General features: G+C 37.1%; 1 pseudogene; it reads left to right on the top strand.

Annotated features, from left to right (window-relative positions):
* Positions 1-1,707: 1,707 nt before the first annotated feature.
* On the top strand, positions 1,708-1,888 carry LOC128051841 (uncharacterized; annotated as a pseudogene).
* The last annotated feature ends 18,102 nt before the right edge of the window (positions 1,889-19,990 follow it).

The following is a 19,990-nucleotide window of genomic DNA, read 5'->3' as shown; positions in this document are numbered from 1 at the left end:
GACTCTTACAGCCTCTCATGTGATTGTTTACAGCCTCCCAACCAGGAGAGGCACAAAAGCTTAAAACATTCTAAGAATGTAGGGCCTTCCAAGGAGTCAAAATCATTAGAATAGGACTGATTAAGGGTTTCATTGTTGAGCCAATACTTGCTCCCAAGTTTTCATATCTTTTATTTGTAGATATAGTTGGTATGTAGAAAAAACAGGTAGTAGCCCTGGCATTAGCAACATTAGATCTTTGAGTTAAATACTTTCTTTCTTTTTTTTTAAATTTTATTTTTACTTTATTTTACAATACTGTATTGGTTTTGCCGTATATTAACGTGAATCCACTACAGGTGTATACGAGCTCCCAATCCTGAATCCCCTCCCACCTCCCACCCCATATCATCTCTCTGGATCATCCCCATGCACCAGCCCCAAGCATCCTGTATCCTGTATTGAACATAGACTGGCCCTTCGTTTCTTACATGATAATATAGATGTTTCAATGCCATTCTCCCAAATCATCTCACCCTCTCCCTCTCCCTCAGAGTCCAAAAGTCCATCCTATACATCTGTGTCTCTTTTGCTGTCTCGCATTCTACAGGAATGTAACTTTATTTAGTACTTTGAGGGTGATGCAGATTAAAGAAAAAACACTTCAAGGGAAAATGAGTTTTCCAGTTGATAGACATTTATCTAGGAAAAGAGCCATAAAAATGTTAACAGGCCTCTTGGCCAGAAGATAATGTAAATCACCTGAGACCTTTTGTATATGGGAAGGTATTCAAAAAGAAAGCCTGGTCTCAATAAGGGTCAGGACTGCTGCCCCTGCATAACTCTGCATATTCCATTATTTCTTTATGTACAACTTGGGGTATATAAACTGCCTTTGAAAATAAGACTGTGGGTCTTGCACCGATGCTTGGCTCCCCCATGTCGTTCTTTTCTTATTCTCCCTTTTCAGGCTAAATTCCCATCTGGAGAATAGAGGCTCACTGTGTCTAGTTATTTGCCTGGGATTCTAAGACCCATGCGAGAGGGAGCCCAAGGTGGGGCACCCTCCGCTATTCAAGCAGGTGCCTGCGGCCTACGTAAACGGTGTAAGTTCCCTGTCTCGGAACTTTATTGGCTTTCTATATAAACCAAGGAATTTCAGCCTCTTTTCTCCTCTGTTTTCTCCTCTATAGTATTCTTTCCTAATCTCTCTTTGTATCTCTAAATAAATAAGTCTCTCCTCACCAATGCCGTCCCCGCTTTGAATTCCCTGGATCCACTGGGGCTGGACCCTGGCAGTGGATTGCAGTTGTTGTCTATATCAGTGGATTAGATTTCTGTCTTTACAATTTCAGCAGATTGCCTGTGATGGACATCACTAGTTAAATAATAAAAATGTATTCTTTCTCTACTCCCTTTGTGGAGTGTTTCTTGGTTGGGAGAAATTGTGCTTTTAATTATTCTTCTGCAATACTCGATAAGTACCTATCTCTTCTTCTTCCCTCTTCCTTACCTATTACCTTTGTTCCTTTCCTTTAACCCTTCAAAAAATTAAGTAATGTGTCAGGAACTGGACAAAAGATGATATTTAACATATGTTTAAATTTAATTCAATATATTTGTATATTGCATTGTTGGGAAATAACTACAATGATAGGTACTTTTTTTACACAAAATTGAGTGAGATGGGCCTTTGTCTTCAAGAAACTGTCAGAAGAGAAAGAATGAATAATTCTCTCGGCCTTTTGGCTAACATCAAGTGTAGCATCTGTTCTTATCATTTTAACATCTGATACATCCTCTATCTGAGGACAATATATTAAATGGATGCTTATAACTAGGAGTTTGAATCAGAGGCTCAGATAGTAAAGAATCTGCCTGCAGTGCAGGAGACCTGAGTTCAGTCCCTTGGTTGGGAAGATCCCCTAGAGAATGGAATGGCAACCCACTCAATATTCTGGCCTGGAGAATTCTGTGGACAGAGGAGCCTGACAGGCTACAGTCCATGGGGCAGCAAAGAGTTGTACACCATAGCAACTTTCACACTTACACTCGCAGGGTTAATGGAACGATAGCAGTGTGTGTGTAAGATCCTCTGCAGTGCAGTGGTCAAGTGCAGATTGCCACCCCAGGCTCTCTGAATTCAACCCAGTTTTTCCACTTATAATACTTTTGCCAAACTCTTCTGTGCCCCAGTTATCTACGAATGGAATAATAGTATCTAATGCATAGGGCTGTTGTGAACATTAAGTATCTATGTGAATTGTGACCTTTACAGCTCTGAGCCAATTATAGGAGTCTGTAAGAAGAACACAAATAACACATTCTGGACAGTGGTTTCTGTGAATTCTGAAGATACACTAAGTAGAGATGTGAGACAGTACTATACATATGTGGAGAAGCATCAGGGTTCTGGGGAGTTAAATTACAGAGCCCGGGCCATCATGAGGATCATCTTTGCGATATTTAAGAGGTTTCTCCTTAGTGCAGAGTTCCAGAAGGAATTTACCAAGATGTACAACAACCAGATTCGCAGTTAGATATGGCATGACACCAGCTTATAAAAAGATAAAATTTGACTCATTGGTAGTAGGGGAGATAAGAATAAGGTAGAATTCAAAAGTTTGATTGTCTGATGATTTTATGCTCTGAAACTCCTAAGTATGCTTTTAAATTATACAAAATAATACAGCTTATAAATTCATTTCTGAAAGTTGAGTGGGCAGATGATCTATTTTCCCTTGTTTGAGGCTGCTGTATCTCAGCATTAAGAGAAGTTGTTTTTCTTATTTTGCCTGTTTAATTTTTGACACTGTAGGCTGTGGATATTAATCTTTAACTAGATCTGGTGAGTTTTGTTATCTGTTAAAACAGGAATCCATTTATATAAGGAAAGAAAACTTCACTATCTCACTTCAATTTTAATGTATGATATTTGACATGGAAAGTGTTCTGACAGCTAATATCTTCATGCATTAGTATCCATCATACCTGGAATGAAAAAAACAGTTGTACCCATACATATAAGCTTGGTAGTTATTAATGAACAACTGCCTGATCACAATTCTCTCCAAGTGATCAAACAGCATTTAGAAAAACATAAATAACATACAGAGGGACTTGCACAAAAGTCTAGATATTGGATTTATTCGTGAAATTCACACTATCATACTGACATGTCATATACGTGTTTCTTGGTTTCATAGCAAAGCAATCTCTTGTCTATAGCTAGATCAGAATAAAGAAGAACTCTAGTTCTGTCATTTGTCCTTTTATATAGAGTCTTTACACCCGACTGACATTTTCATATACACATGTGCAGGACAGGGATGCTTTTCTCTTAAATGTAGCATGCACATAAAATATACAGATGCAATGCTACTCATAGGTAATCAAGAAACCTGTCACAACAAATCCACATACTCCAATACCATGTCTGTTCCTCCCTGCCCTTAGAGCACTTCAATTTCTAACTGAAATACACATTTTATGTATTTCAAAGAATTTTAGGCTGGAAAAATGGCTAACTCTAATACAATTAAAATAATAAAAGTATGAAAACTATAATGAATCCCCTCAATGTTTTACAATGAATTTTTATATTTTGTTATGTAAATCTACATGCTATAATCTTTTCATCTTGTCAGCTTTTGCCAATTCAAAAATGCCTTCATATCTTTTCTTGATGTATTTTCCTTAAAAGGATAGTAGAAAAATGTGCATGATAAAAATTTAAGTAATGAGGAGTGCAATGAAAATATAATAGCTTACAAAACCAAAACTAGGGAGATATAGAGAGAAAATGAAAATAAACAAGGAAAGAGAACATTGGAGTGGAAGAATATGATACAAATACTGAGATATCAGAGGAGTAAATAGGTTTGTTTGAAAATGCCCATGTTATCAGTAAACAAAAAAAATGAAACAATCACATTGAAAATAATGTAAGCTACATTCAGAAATATTCTGAAAGTATTCCAAATATTTGATGTGAAGCTATGAATTCTGATGTAAAACTATGACAACTTCAGAAAAGTAAGTAGTTTCCCAAGAAAGCCAATGATAATATCACCTTTTAAATTTTCATGCTGAAAGCTGGTATACATTGCTACATAAACAGAAATAATATAATACTGGTTGAATAAATCCAGAAAAGAAGAAATTATGATATACTTAAAATAGTGCTATGGCTTAATGTTAGAATTTCATATTTTGGAAGCATTTTTCAATTTTTATAAGCTCAGCTGTGTAAATAAATCTATCCATGTTAAAGTTATATTTTCTCATCTCAGTTCTTAATGATAAAAATATAACATATTTGAATGACTACTACTAATTGTCTCTTAAAATAATTAATTTGCACATTAATTTTCCTTTCATTTGAGTGATAACAAAGTTTACCATATTAAATGGTAGAGCTCAAGACAAACGTGCTACTTTAAATCAATTGATCTAACATTGAACTAATGATATGTTGTCACACCTACCCATTTCATAGCCTTTCCTGCCTTTGATAATGACAATTGCATTTTCTTAGTTGCCTAGGCCAAAAGTCTTGTATAATTCTTCAGTTCAGTTCAGTTGCTTAGTTGTGTCTGACTCTTTGCAACCCCGTGGATTGCAGACACCAGGCCTCCCTGTCCATCACCAAATCTCAGAGTTTACTCAAACTTCTGTCCATTGAGTTGGTGATCCCATCCAACCATCTCATCCTCTGTCAAACCCTTCTCTTTCTGCCTTCAATCTTTCCCAGCATCAGTGTCTTTTAAAATGAGTCAGCATTTCACATCAGGTGGCCAAAGTATTGGAGTTTCAGCTTCAACATCAGCCCTTCCAATGAACACTCAGGACTGATCTCCTTTAGGATGGACTGGTTGGATCTCCTTGTAGTCCAAGGGCCTCTCAAGAGTCTTCTCCAACACCACAGTTCAAAAGCATCAATTCTTCTGCACTCAGCTTTCTTTATAGTCCAACTCTCACATCATGACTACTGGAAAAACCATTACCTTAGCTAGATGGACATTTGTTGGCAAAGTAATGTCTCTGCTTTTTAAAATGCTGTCTAGGTTGGTCATAACTTTCCTTCCAAGGAGTAAGCATCTTTTAATTTCAAGGAATGTTTCTGCTTCTTTCAAACCCAAAGTCTTATGCATAAATTTTGACATATTTATCTTTTAATACTACTCAGTTAAGTTCAGTTCAGTTGCTCAGTCGTGTTCAACTCTTTGCGACCCCATGAATTGCAGCATGCCAGGCCTCTCTGTCCATCACCAACACCCAGAGTTTACTCAAACTCACGTCCATCGAGTTGGTGATGCCATCCAGCCATTTCATCCTCTGTCATCCCCTTCTTCTCCTGCCCCCAATCCCTCCCAGCATCAAAGTCTTTTCCAATGAGTCAACTCTCCTCATGAGGTGGCCAAAGTACTGGAGCTTCAGCTTTAGCATCATTCCTTCCAAAGAAATCCCAGGGCTGATCTCCTTCAGAAAGGACTGGTTGGATCTCCTTGCAGTCCAAGGGACTCTCAAGAGTCTTCTCCAACACCACACTTCAAAAGCATCAATTCTTTGGCGCTCAGCTTTCTTCACAGTCCAACACTCACATCCATACATGACTACTGAAAAAAACCATAGCCTTGACTAGATGGACCTATGTTGGCAAAGTAATGACTCTGCTTTTCAATATGCTGTCTAGGTTGGTCATAACTTTCCTTCCAAGGAGCAAGCTTCTTTTAATTTCATGGCTGCAATCACCAACTACAGTGATTTTGGAGCCCCAAAAAATAAAGTCTGACACTGTTTCCACTGTCTCTTCATCTATTTCCCATGAAGTGATGGGACCAAATGCCATGATCTTTGTTTTCTGAATGTTGAGCTTTAAGCCAACTTTTTCACTCTCCTCTTTCACTTTCATCAAGAGGCTCTTTAGTTCTTCTTCACTTTCTGCCATAAGGGTGGTGTCATCTGCATATCTGAGGTTATTGATATTTCTCCCAGCAATCTTGATTCCAGCTTGTCTTTCTTCCAGTCCAGCGTTTCTCATGATGTACTCTGCATAGAAGTTAAATAAGCAGGGTGACAATATACAGCCTTGACATACTCCTTTTCCTATTTGGAACCAGTCTGTTGTTCCCTGTCCAGTTCTAACTGTTGCTTCCTGACCTGCATACAGACTTCTCAAGAGGCAGGTCAGGTGGTCTGGTATTCCCATCTCTTTCAGAATTTTCCACAATTTGTTGTGATCCACACAATCAAAGGTTTTGGCATAGTCAATAAAGCAGAAATAGATGTTTTTCTGGAACTCTCTTCCTTTTTCCATGATCCAGAAGATGTTGGCAATTTGATCTAGTCAAGGTACCATCATTTTTATATGTTATTTAAGAGTCTCCCATGAAGGGAAGAATTCAATAAATATTTACTGAATGAATTATTGTGTTAGTGAAGATTAACATCATTGGTCTAAAAACCTTCTGACCAAGTAGCAGTCTTCAGTATAGAAATATCTTAGCCTTATTTTTTATCAAATATTGAAATAGCATGTGTTCACTTAAGTGTAGGTCATCTCTGTTGTTTTGCTGAATTGTATGTGACTCCTCTGAGATGCCATGACTGTAACCCACCAGGCTCTTCTGCCCATTGTTTTCCAGGCCAGAATACTAGAGTGGTTTGCCATTTTACTTTCCAGGGGATCTTCCCAACCCAGGGATCCAACCGATATCTCCTTCATTACAGGAAAATTCTTTACCGCTGAGCCACCTGAGAAGACCCAGGTAATCTCTAGCACAATAGAAAAGCACCATTTTCCCCATAAGAAACTACTTTGATTTACAAATACTGCTAAAGATAATGTTGTATTGCTCTGTCACAGGTGAAGTTAGTTAAAGCTGACAGCAAATTAAATAACTACTTATCACTGGTTGAATTCAAGCTGCAGGATAATTAAAAGCCTGCAAATTTACTTTCAGTCAAATATGAGTAATGAAGCGAGGAAGACAAACTGCAAGAGATATTCCAATTTTCCCTGGGCTTCTTGATGATTATGCATACACCAGCTTTCAAAAAAGTGTATTTTGTTTAGAGTACACAAGGAGGTACTGACTCAATTGCATTTATATAATTAGTTACTTTATTTTTCAGAGATAGGAAAAACTTTCACAGTAGATAGTTTTAAAATATAATGCATTCTATATTCAAAAATTGGAGAAGGAAATGGCAGCCCACTCCAGTACTCTTGCCTGGAAAATCCCATGGACAGAGGAGCCTCGTAGGCTACAGTCCATGTGGCCGCAAAGAGTCAGACACGATTGAGTGACTTCACTCTCAGTTTTCAGTATCATGCGTTGGAGAAGGAAATGGCAGCCCACTCCAGTGTTATTGCCTGGAGAATCCCAGGGACGGGGGAGCCTGGTGAGCTGCCATCTATGGGGTCACACAGGGTTGGAAACAACTGAAGCGACTTAGCAGCAGCAGCAGCATATTCAAAATTATCTGTAGGGGATTTGTATTAAACAACTGGCTTCATTAAATAATCATTGATTATCAGATTAAACTTTAGCTATAGAAATGTGATTTTAGTATTCAGAGCAAAGCAAAATAAAGTTTGTTTAATTTTATCAACGATTTAACAAAGTGGAATATGAAGTTTGATGGGTAGGTTTATAGTCTTCCCAATATCTTATACAATAAAAATCAAAAATCGAGAAAAAGAACCAGATAATGTGAGAATATAAAGTGGTATTCAGATATGATGAAATTTGGGCTTCTTATTTTACAGGACTAGAAAGGTTAGCTGTTTAAGTAATATCATGTTTTGATGACACTCTACTTCAGCTTTACCCTATAGGAATGAATACTGTGACGTCCTACTAAGAATGAATGAAGGAATTATTTCGCCAGTTACTGGGATAAGTGAATGACCCTTAGCTCCCTGTCCTCTTCAGAGATTACCTTTGGTAAAAATGTTGGTCTTGCCCAAGGTCATGCTTTCTTCCATAGGCAGCCTACATCTAAAAATTCATAAATTGGAGTTTAAAGGCCAGACCTCCTTAGTGCATTGTAAAATAACCCTGAAGCCTATTTCACCCCTATTGAATGTGTGAAAACCTTCTTTGGGAGTGTATCACAATTCAAATTCTCTTTGACCAATCCTTCTTTCTTTCCAGCTTGTCTTCAGTGCTGACCCCAAGAGCAGTCTCCCCAAAATTTCACTATTATCATCTACTCTCAATGAAATCCAAAATCCAATATGCTAGAATGAGCAATTATATGGCACTCTATTCACAGTACTTGTGTTTGTGTGTGTGAAGGTTAAGGAGTAGAGGTGGTGGTGCCGATTAAAAACAGCTAGAGTATTGTTGAAATTAGTGTTGTACTGTTCATAGCCACTCAGTCCTATCCAACTCTTTGTGACCCCATGGATTGCAACCCACCAGGTCTCCTCTGTCCATGAAGATTCTCCAGGCAAGAATACTGGAATGTGCTGCCATGTCCTCCTCCAAAGGCTCTTCCTAACCCAGGGGTCGAACCCAGGTCTCCTGCATGGCAGGCAGATTCTTTACCATCTGAGCCACCAGAGAATCTGACCAGGGAAGTGGAAATTTGGATGAAATTAAATGTATTAGCCAATCTGATCACATGGACCACAGCCTTGTCTAACTCAATGAAACTAAGCCATGCCATGTAGGGCCACCCAAGACAGATGGGTCATGGTGGAGAGTTCTGACAAAATGTGGTACACTAGAGATGGGAATGGCAAACCACTAAAGTATTCTTGCCTTGAGAATCCCATGAACAGTATGAAAAGGCAAAAAGATAGGATACTGAAAGAGGAACTCCCCAGAACGGTAGGTGCTCAATATGCTACTGGAGATCAATGGAGAAATAACTCCAGAAAGAATGAAGGGACAGAGCCAAAGCAAAAACACCACCCAGCTGTGGAGGTGACTGGCGATAGAAGCAAGGTCCAATGCTGTAAAGAGCAATATTGCATAGGAACCTGGAATGTTAGGTCCAGGAATCAAGGCAAACTGGAAGTGGTCAAACAGGAGATGGCAAGAGTGAACATCAACATTCTAGGAGTCAGCAAACTAAAATGGACTGGAGTGGGTGAATTTAACTCAGATGACCATTATATCTACAACTGTGGGAAGGAATCCCTTAGAAGAAATGGAGTAGCCATTATAGTCAATAAAAGAGTCAAAATGCAGTACAGGGATGCAATTTCAAAAATGACCGAATGACCTCTCTTCATTTCCAAGGCAAACCATTCAATATCATGGTAATTCAAGTCTATGCCCCAAGCAGTAACACTGAAGAAGCTGAAGTTGAATGGTTCTATGAAGACCTAAAAAGACCTTTAGGAACTAACACTCAAAAAAGATTTTCCTTTCATTATAGAGGACTGGAATACAAAAGTAGAAAGTCAAGAAACACCTGGAGTAACAGGCAAATTTGGCCATGAAGTACAAAATGAAGCAGGGCAAAGGCTAACAGAGTTTTGCCAAGAGAACACACTGGGCATGGCAAACACCCTCTTCCAACAACACAAGAGAAGAATGTACACATGGACATCACCCGATGGCCAACACTGAAATGAGACTGATTATATTATTTGCAGCCAAAAATGGAGAAGCACTATACAGTCAGCAAAAACCTGACTGGGAGCTGACTGTGGCTCAGACCAGGAACTCCGTATTGCCAAATTCAGATTGAAATGAAGAAAGTGGGGAAAACCACTAGACCACTCAGGTATGACCTAAATCTAATCCCTTATGATTATACAGTGGAAGTGAGAAATAAATTTAAGGGACTAGATCTGATAGACAGAGTGCCTGATGAACTATGGATGGGGGTTCATGACATTATACAGGAGACAGGGATCAAGACCAACTCCAGGAAAAAGAAATGCAAAAAAGCAAAATGGCTGTCTGAGGAGGCCTTACAAATAGCTGTGAAAAGAAGAGAGGCAAAAAGAAAAGGAGAAAAGATATGCCCATTTGAATGCAGAATTCCAAAGAATATCAAGGAGAGATAAGAAAGCCTTCTGCAGTGATCAGTGCAAAGAAATAGAGGAAAATAATAGAATGTGAAAGAGTGAAGATCTCTTCAAGAAAGTCAGAGATACCAAGGGAACATTTCATGCAAAGATGAGCTCAATAAAGGACTGAGATGATAAGGATCTAACAGAAGCAGAAGATATTAAGAAGAGGTGGCAAGAATGCACAGAAGAACGGTCCCAAAAGAGCTTCATGACCCAGGTAATCATAATGATGTGATCACTCACCTAGAGCCAGACATTCTGGAATATGAAGTCAAATGGGCCTTAGAAAGCACCAGTATGAACAAAGGTAATGGAGGTGATGAAATTCTAGTTGAGCTATTTCAAATCCTGAAAGAGGATGCTGTGAAAGTGCTGCACTCAATATGTCAGCATATTTGGAAAACTCAGCAGTGGCCACAGGACTGGAAAAGGTCATTTTGTGTTCCAATCCCAAAGAAAGGCAATGCCAAAGATTGCTCAAATACTACACAATTGAACTCATGATACACACAAGTAAAGTAATGCTCAAAATTCTCCAAGCCAGGCTTCAGCAATAGGTGAACCATGATATTCCAGATGTTCCAGTTGGTTTTAGAAATGGCAGAGAAAACAGAGATCAAATTGCCAACATCTACTGGATCACTGAAAAAGGAAGAGAGTTCCACAAAAACATCTATTTCTGCTTTATTGATTATGCCAAAGCCTTTGACTGTGTAGACTGCAATAAACTGTGGAAACTTCTGAAAGAGATGGGAATACCAGACCACCTGACCTGCCTCTTGAGAAGTCTGTATGCAGGTCAGGAAGCAACAGTTAGAACTGGACATGGAACAACAGACTGGTTCCAAATAGGAAAAGGAGTACGTCAAGGCTGTATATTGTCACCCTGCTTATTTATCTCATATGCAGAGCACATCATGAGAAACACTGGACTGGAAGAAGCACAAGCTGGAATCAAGATTGCTGGGAGAAATATCAATAACCTCAGATATGCAGATGACACCACCCTTATGGCAGAAAGCGAAGAAGAACTAAAGAGCTTCTTGATGAAAGTGAAAGAGGGGAGTGAAAAAGTTGGCTTAAAGTGCAACACTCACAAAACTAAGATCATGGCATTTGGTCCAATCACTTCATGGCAAAATATGGGGAAACAGTGGAAAGAGTGTCAGACTTTATTTTGGGGGGCTCCAAATTGACTGCAGATGATGATCACAGCCATGAAATTAAAAGACGCTTTCTCCTTGGAAGGAAAGTTATGACCAACCAAGATAGCATATTGAAAAGCAGAGACATTACTTTGCCAACAAAGGTCTGTCTAGTCAAGGCTATGGTTTTTCCAGTAGTCATGTATGGATGTGAGAGTTGGACTATAAAGTAAGCTGATCACCAAAAATTGATGCTTTTGAACTGTGGTGTTGGAGAAGACTCTTGATAGCCCCTTGGACTGCAAGGAGGTCCAACCAGTCCATCCTAAAGGAGATGGTGATGAGTGTTCATTTGAAGAACTAATGTAGAAGCTGAAACTCCAATACTTTGGCCACCTGATGCTAAGAGCTGACACATTTGGAAGGACCCTGATGCTGGGAAATATTGAGGGCAGGAGGAGAAGGGCACGACAGCAGATGAGATGGTTGGATAGCATCACCGACTCAATGGGCATGAGTTTGGGTGTACTCCGGGAGTTGGTGATGGACAGTGAGGCCTGGCATGCTGCGGTTCATGGGGTCACAAAGAGTCAGACACGTATGACCGACTGAACTGAACTGAAATGTATTAGTCTATAAATCAACATAAAAACAATCAGGGCCATATAAGTGACTAGCAAGTAATATTGCTTAATAAATAGTTCATAAACCAAAATTTTCGTAAACAAACACATGATCAAGATAAATAAATACTTATTTGTAGGATTTTTTTATTTTTTAGGACTGTAGCTCATGAGACACTGGTTCAAGAAGCACTTGAATTGTGTTCCACTGGACTACAAAATGGAGGAAACATAAAAGCAAAAACTAAAAGGCACAGTTAGTGACATAAGTTGTTGGTCAGAAATTATGATTGGAGCTGGCAAGAAGTAAAGGATGCTTGTTAAACAAAGATTACCTGGGATTCAAACTGGGTATATAGTTTAAAGTAGGAACCTTGAGACTATAAGTTTGTAGATGTTGTTCTAAAAATGTTTGGTAGTATCTTTGGGTTTGGTACTTTTCAGAAATTTCAGGTTCTCGGTGATGCAAGGTTGTATGTCATAATAAATCCTCAATGGCCATGCACTCCATTTTGTGTGTCTCAACCATGATTACTCTGTTATGATTTCTATCAGTCATCATGTTGAATTGGTAAGTGCATGAAAAGATAGTCCTTACCCAATCTACCACTAATTCTTTGACAGTTGTCATGGTCTCATGATCGATCCCTCTGCCTTGAATCCATAGCTGCACCCTTTTTAGAGCCTAGTGAGGGCAGGAGGAGAAGGGGACGGCCGAGGATGAGACGGCTGGATGGCATCACGTACTCGATGGATGTGAGTCTCAGTGAACTCTGGGAGATGGTGATGAACAGGGATACCTGGCGTGCTGTGATTCATGGGCTCGCAAAGAGTCGGACACGACTGAGCGACTGAACTGAACTGATGAATGATCCATTCAAAGAATAATGACAGTGACCATTTTCCTGATATCTCCAAAGTTCTGAAATCCTAAGTTCCACATCAGTGGGCTATCTTTTAAATTTTAAGGATTCTGTTTACTGGTGTCTCATGAGGTTATAACGAGTCAAATTGCAAGTCAACCTGCACATCAAGCATTGCTCAGTTCAGTTCAGTCTCTCAGTCATGTCCAACTCCTTGCGACCCCATGAACAACTCAACCCCAAAAACACTCATGTTCATCTATGTCATTACCACTGGAGTATATTAGTTGTATATTGCTTCTGTAATCTGTTACCACAAATTTACTGGCTTGAAAGAACCCGTGTTTATTATCTTATAGTTCTGTAAGTATGATATGGGTATCACTGGGCTGAGTAAAATATCAGCTGGGCTACATTATTTTTTAGAAACATTGGGTGAAAACTTGTTTCCTTATCTTTTCCAGCTTTTAGAGACCACCTGCATTCTTTGGCTTATGACTCTCTTCTCGTATTTTTAAAGCTCATCTTTTTGCTGGTTCCCCTGACCCTCTCATATTTTGATGACACCAGTGATTAACTTTGATCCAGCTAAATAATCCAGGATAATCTCTCCAATGACAATACTTATAATTAGAACTATGATTGTGCCTGCAACCTTAATGCCCTTTCACCATGTAATGTAACATTCACAAGTTCCAAGGATTAGGACATCTTTAGGCAGCTGCTTTTCTGCCCACTCTATGTAGATGCAACTATGATTAGCTACTGTACTGTATGGAACTGTGAGCCCTAGGCCTACCTTACTTCTGATATGGTATCCTGAGCATTAAAAAAAAAAAATGTGCTGTTACCACCTGCACAGATCCCCTTTATGGTTCTTACACTGGTCTCCCTCTGCTCAGTCCAAAATGGTACTAGATTTACAATACCCGTAAGTTCAGCCTATTAATGTTTGACCTGAAGACTTGACCTAAAAGCATACTTTCTGAAATAACTTTCTCCTTTCCTTGTATTCCAGAGGGATTTATTAATACTTACTCTTTTCTTGTTTTTATCCTGTTCTACCTTAAAATGCACTTATTTATAAGTTTATGTTTGTACTCCTACTATAAAGGAAATCAATTGGCTGAAGTTATTTTTTATTTAATCTTTCACTTTAGTCTCTTATAAATGGTAGATATTCAAGAAATATTTCTTAAATGAAAATAAATTAAATGTCAAAACAAAGCATTTTGAATTTAATGCTGTTACCTCACAAATGTGCCTATTGAAATGAGAGCCACAGTCCTGTTTTTGAAAGTGTACTTGTCAGCAGATTGTATGTCTTAAATATTGCAGACTATCTTTAATTGCTGAGACTGTGTCCTCCCTGACCTATTCAAAACTTTGAAAGTTGACAGTGGAGCTAGATTCCTATAGATGATCAATCGTTTGATTGTTCGAGAGTTTCACACTCTTTTCACCTTCCTTGGGCTGATATTTATAAATGGTTCCTCTATCCAGTCTTTCTCCAGCATAAAAGACACATCCAACCATTTCCATGTGTTTTATGCAACTTTAAAGAAAAAGTTGTGAAGAGCAGTCACTATGGCATGTTTTAAAAATTAGTCAGTGTTGAAAACTTCTCAAATAACTTGATTATTTAACAAAAATACACATACCACAAGGAAATGCATAATATAATGATTATTGTCAATATAATAATGCCTAATGTTATCAAGTTTATGGGCCATGCTTTACAAACGAAGTTTAAACAAAAGCCTTTTAGGAAGTAAGCTTAAGTTGATATGATAAACAGAAACTGTGATTTCTGAAAAGAGAAAAAAAAGGCCATTTAAAAATGAGAACATTGAAATAGAGATGGAATATATCTTTGGACCTTAACAGAAAAATCTTGTTTCTGTTTTATGTAAAAGCATGATCAAATCTTTATTGAATGCTATCTCTAATATATTGTAAATTAATATTGGGGGGCTTTCTTTTTTCTAGAATTAATATTCAATTATAGGGAAATGATGAGGAATAATTGTATGATAAAATAAAAGTTTAGCATAGCGTAATAGATGAGTGGCTTTCTATGTGGGTCAGTGGTAAAGAATCCACCTACAATGCAGGAGACACAGTTTTAATCCCTGGGTTGGGAAGATACCGTGGAGAAGGAAATGGCGACCCACTCCAGTATTCTTGCCTGGAAAATCCCATGGACAAGATCCCATGGACTGGCGGGCTACTGTCCACGAGGTCGCAAAGAGTTGGATATGACTTAACGACTGAACGACAGCCATAGATAAGTAGAATTTGTCATTTATTATTTATTACTAATTTGGCCTTCATACAGGAACTGGAATTTGTATATCAGGTATTACTTTCTGAAAACGTACTGGAGGTTTCTATTAAAATACAATTGTTTTATAAAAGGAAAATTAATGACAAAAATGTTAACCATTAGTGTTTTATCTTAATTTAGACTAATTTCTACCATCGCAAAATGTCCCTAAAATTCAAATGATAAAGTCTCCTCCTAAAGTCACAGTGAGCTCTCAGGCACAAAATATGCATTGGATATTGTGAAGGCAGGAGATGAAATAATTAGTATGCACTGGAATAGACCAAGGACAATGAAGAGGTATTCATATAAATTATCTGTAGTACACCCAAGCCATTCAAACAAACCCTAGTGAATTATGATGTGCCCGACATATAGAGAACATTTTAAGACAGGTCACCTATGACTCCCCTGCCATATCTTATCCATTCAAATTGTCTGTCCTCCACTAGAGACAGATTCTGAAGCCTTCATTGTCATTTCAACAAAAATAGACATGATTATTAATGCCATATTGAAAGAGTACCTTAGAACATAGCATGGCACTAAGGATTGATTCTTCAAAAGCATGATATACTATGGTGGCAACAAGCTATAGTCAGAAAAACTATATTAATGCAATTGATTAAAACTTGATAATTATAGGATTAAGAAATGTTGAGAAACAAAAGTAGTACTAACAGGAAACTGTCTTAAATAATTATAGCAATATTTAAGTAATAGGACAAAGTTTTCATTGTGGGAAGAACAATGTAACATGCATAACTTATAGCACTTTTTTTCAGTAGATTCAGAACAGTCTACATAATTAGTGAACAAGAGAAACAAAACTATATGTATACATGAAGTGATTTTTCCTCTTTTGCCAATTAAATGTTAGACTAAAATAAAGGAAAGACTGTTTATCAACTATGCTTTTGAAAATTAGCTTCAGATCCCCTCAAAATTTGTCTTATAAATCTGACATTTTTAAGTTTTTCTATTTCTGATACATCCTACTGGTCAAAGCAGCAGGGACATGAAATTGCCATTAGGTCCAGCTATTAAAAGAAAGATTAAGCATTAAACCATCATCTTCATTAATCACATCTCAGCCTCCAATTGGAAAATAGAGGTTATCAGAAGGCAACCATCAGTTTAATAGTTTGAAAATTCCAATTTCTTTTAATGTCTAGCACCAGAGAGTTGTTGGAAACACATTTATTGGAGGCAAGTACATTAATTAATATAAAGTGCCCATCAATCACTAATTTTTATACAGAAGATCGGAGTCTACATTCATATCAGAGCCAAATTCAAAATGGCACTCTGCCTGCTATGAGCCCAGAGAAGTGATATGAAATAGATTTATGATATGCATAGAGAAATATATTCTGACATATTTTGTCCATGGCTTTTTTAAAAATCTAAGTGCTAAAAACTCATTTAAACTTCCATCAAATTGGAAAACAAGGGACAGTCCCAGAGAACTCAGAGCTGCTATAAATGTTTACCTTGAGTTTGAATAAAGCCCTATCAAAAGATTCCCAGAGGGGAAGAGTATGTGGTTCTGATCTCTAATTCTTAAGGAATTATATTTCAATTTTGATATTTTCATAATATCCTTTTAAAGATTTCAGTTCCTAAAGGTTACACTATAGTTGTTATAAAGTCACTCAGACTTTTAGGACCCGATGGGGAAAAACAACACTTCTAAGTGTCCTATTTATCATCCTCGGCTATGAGGGGCAACCAGGGCAAACAGAATTATTTTTTTTTCTTTTCATAACCATGCATAGAGGAGTAGAGTGGCTGAAAAACACAGAACTGGAGCCAGAGAGTCACAGTTCAAAATTAAACTCCTGTTTGTATAAACCTGGCCAGCTTATAGAACAGCCCTTTACATTAATTTCCTCATTTCTAAAATAGGACTAATAATAATATCTAACTCAATTCTGGCAGGAACTGATTACTCATTTGAATATACAGCAATTTATTTCTAATAAACATTTATTTATTGCAATCAGTTCTGTCATATATAGATCTCTTCATTAAATCATTGCCTCCAGGAAATGTGACTATGGCCTTAAAAATCAGTTCATATAGCATGAGTAAGAGTCATTGTCTTAATTGCATAGATTTCCTCTCTGTTTTTATATACCCCAACTTGAATACACATCATAGACATTTTGACACAAAAATTAATTTTACACATCAGTGATCAGTGGTGCAAAAGGCAACCCTTTAATCATGTCTTTCTAGTACATACTGTCCTAAACTTCATTCAAAATTGAATAAACAGGGTTTATTGTGTTTATTGACACACAGCTGAAACATACAGCTGTGTGTCACTGGATATATTGCATCATATATATATACTTTTTTTTTTCATTTTAGCCTCAATTGTCTCATCTGAAAAAGGACATAAAAATAGTTTTATTTTCCTAGAGTTATTGTGAGAACTAAATGAGATAATACATGTAAAGTCTTGTGCATAACAAAATAATAGTTCTTACTTTTATCTATCAATCAATTATATTGTTTAGAATAGAAGTCTAAAATAAGGTACCAACATTATGAATAGTGTGAATATTTCTAAAGGCAATGATAAATAATATACACACATGCATAGAAAAAAATCCTATAAGATATAAATTGCACATTTTCATGAATAAACATGATAGGCACATAGGAAAAAGAGTTATCAGAGACAAAGTCTGTTACCAAATCGGTAGAACTGAATGGATAACTCTGGAGAAAATTGTATTATTAAAAAAATATGTGAAACTTTTCATCTGCACATTTAAATAGAAATAGTTTTCAAACAGGTAGATTTTATTTCAGAAAAGAAAATCTAAACAAAATAATTTATTAATTCCATTGTATTGGTGCTTTTAAAAACTAACAACTTTTAAAATTAGTAAATTCTATGGACAAAGTAAATATGCTGTAGGTTTAGGAAACTATTTGAAGCAAAATTCAGCATTTCATATTGCTTATACATATATAACAAACATATAATGAACACTATTTTCCCAATGAATGATCACTCCAAAAATGTGTTGGTCAATCTGAAAATATAAAATGTTGGATATAAGGCGTTTAGAAATTTATTTTTTCAGCTTTCAGAAACATGGTTTTTTTTGGAAGCAGAACAGAGGTGACAAAGTAATTAGAGCTGAATGAAAATGAAAGCTTCAGTCCACAATCTGTAAGTTCACAAGTCTGAAATCCAAAAGAATCTGAAAACTGAAAGTTTTGTTTGTAACTTTATTTACCTGACCCAAGATCATTCACAGTCTCAGTGACCGCACCTCTAAGCAAGATGGATGAAGGAAAAAAGAACAAGAAAAGGCACAAATAAGCAATATTATCAACAACATCCACGAAAGACTAAACTAGAACGGAGATGATAGAATGCCTTCAGTAACTTTATGACAGTACATTTGAAAGTTTGGACAAACTGGGTAATTTCCTAGAGAAAATTATACATTGGTGAAATTGACTCATAAAAATAGAAAAACTGAATAAACTTTTCTAAGAAAAAAAATGTTGGATATATAGATAAAATAAGATATATATATATTGAAAATCACATATAATACTCAATTATATTTAATTTAAACCTCTCTTTTTTCCCATTATTTTTCATGACATGACTATTAAATCTCCTCAGTAAAGCTTTGGCATCACTCTGTCAGATTTGAACTTCAGTAATTTAGCAAAGTTTAAGGGAATGCCTTATTAATTTATAAGTTGAATCATCTATGACATTGCTACTAAAAATTGTATCCTACAATTTAAATGGCTATTCCCACAAATTTAGGATACTTGTTTTTCTACTGAAATGTTTGTTTGTTTTGGTTTATTTATGCTGTAGTTTTATGTGTATGTTCTTCATCAACAGTTTTAATTACTAACCAAATTGATTTTAAAGTGATTTGTAAAGGTCTGTTTACAAAGCTAATCAGTATTTATGCAAAGAATAGCTGCTGCTGCTAAGTCGCTTCAGTCGTGTCTGACTCTGTGCGACCCCATGGACGGCAGCCCACTAGGCTCCTCTGTCCGTGGGATTTTCCAGGCAAGAGTACTGGAGTAGGTTGCCATTGCCTTCTCCAAAAGAATAGCTAAGAATTAATAAACTGATCAAACTTTATCAAATTAATAATTAGTGAATTGATCCACTTATTTGGCACATTTTTTAAGGACATTGTGAAGTGAGCTTGAGATCATGTCAGACCAATGTGATTACCTCAAAGATTAAGCTGATTATTTTTTGTTTTTTCAAAATAATTAAGACTTTCACTTCTAGGAAGATGGAATAGATGTACTTTTCCCTTTTTGTCCTCCAGAGTACAACTAAAAACTATAGACATTCAAGCTAAAAATATATAAATAATAGCAAAAAACCATAAGACTCTAAAAGGTAGAGAGAAAAAGGTGAATTGGTTGGGGATCTTGGGATCCAAGAAACAATGCAGTGGTAAGTATTCGTTTGTTTCTTTTCCTGCTTTGTATATCCCAGACTAATTGCTGTATAAGTAAGTAATCTGGGAATGCCAGTAAGTTCGCACTAAACATGCCAAACAAAAGCCAGCTTTCTCCAGTGAAGAAACAGGAAAAGGGAGAGCCTTACAAGACAGAAAAATCTAGATAATAGAAAATAATCACTCTACTCCAACAAAAGACTGAAAAACTCATGTGGCTACCCAGCTTACTCCAAGGCTAATTGAGGAGCCCATAATTGTACTCCAAAAGATTTCAATGAAAGACTTCAATCCCTACACTGGGTAATGTCAGAGAGGGCCAAGATTGGAGCTAGGACTTTAGCCCTTGCCAACCATTAATGATCCCTCCCTCCCCTATATGTCAGTAGAGACTGCAGGAAGTGCTTGGACTTCCATGGGCACCTAGAAGTAAAGAGGCTTCCTGTGCATCCCTGCAAGGAGGTGTCAGAGGAGGCCTAGCCTAGAGGTGGACTTTCACCATACCCCCAGATCTACTGAGGTCTTCCACTGTTGTTTCAGTAGAGGTCA

The sequence above is a fragment of the Budorcas taxicolor genome, chromosome 7, assembly GCF_023091745.1.
Source record: "Budorcas taxicolor isolate Tak-1 chromosome 7, Takin1.1, whole genome shotgun sequence".
In the NCBI taxonomy this organism is placed as follows: domain Eukaryota; kingdom Metazoa; phylum Chordata; class Mammalia; order Artiodactyla; family Bovidae; genus Budorcas; species Budorcas taxicolor.
This window is presented reverse-complemented; position numbering and strand designations above follow the sequence as displayed.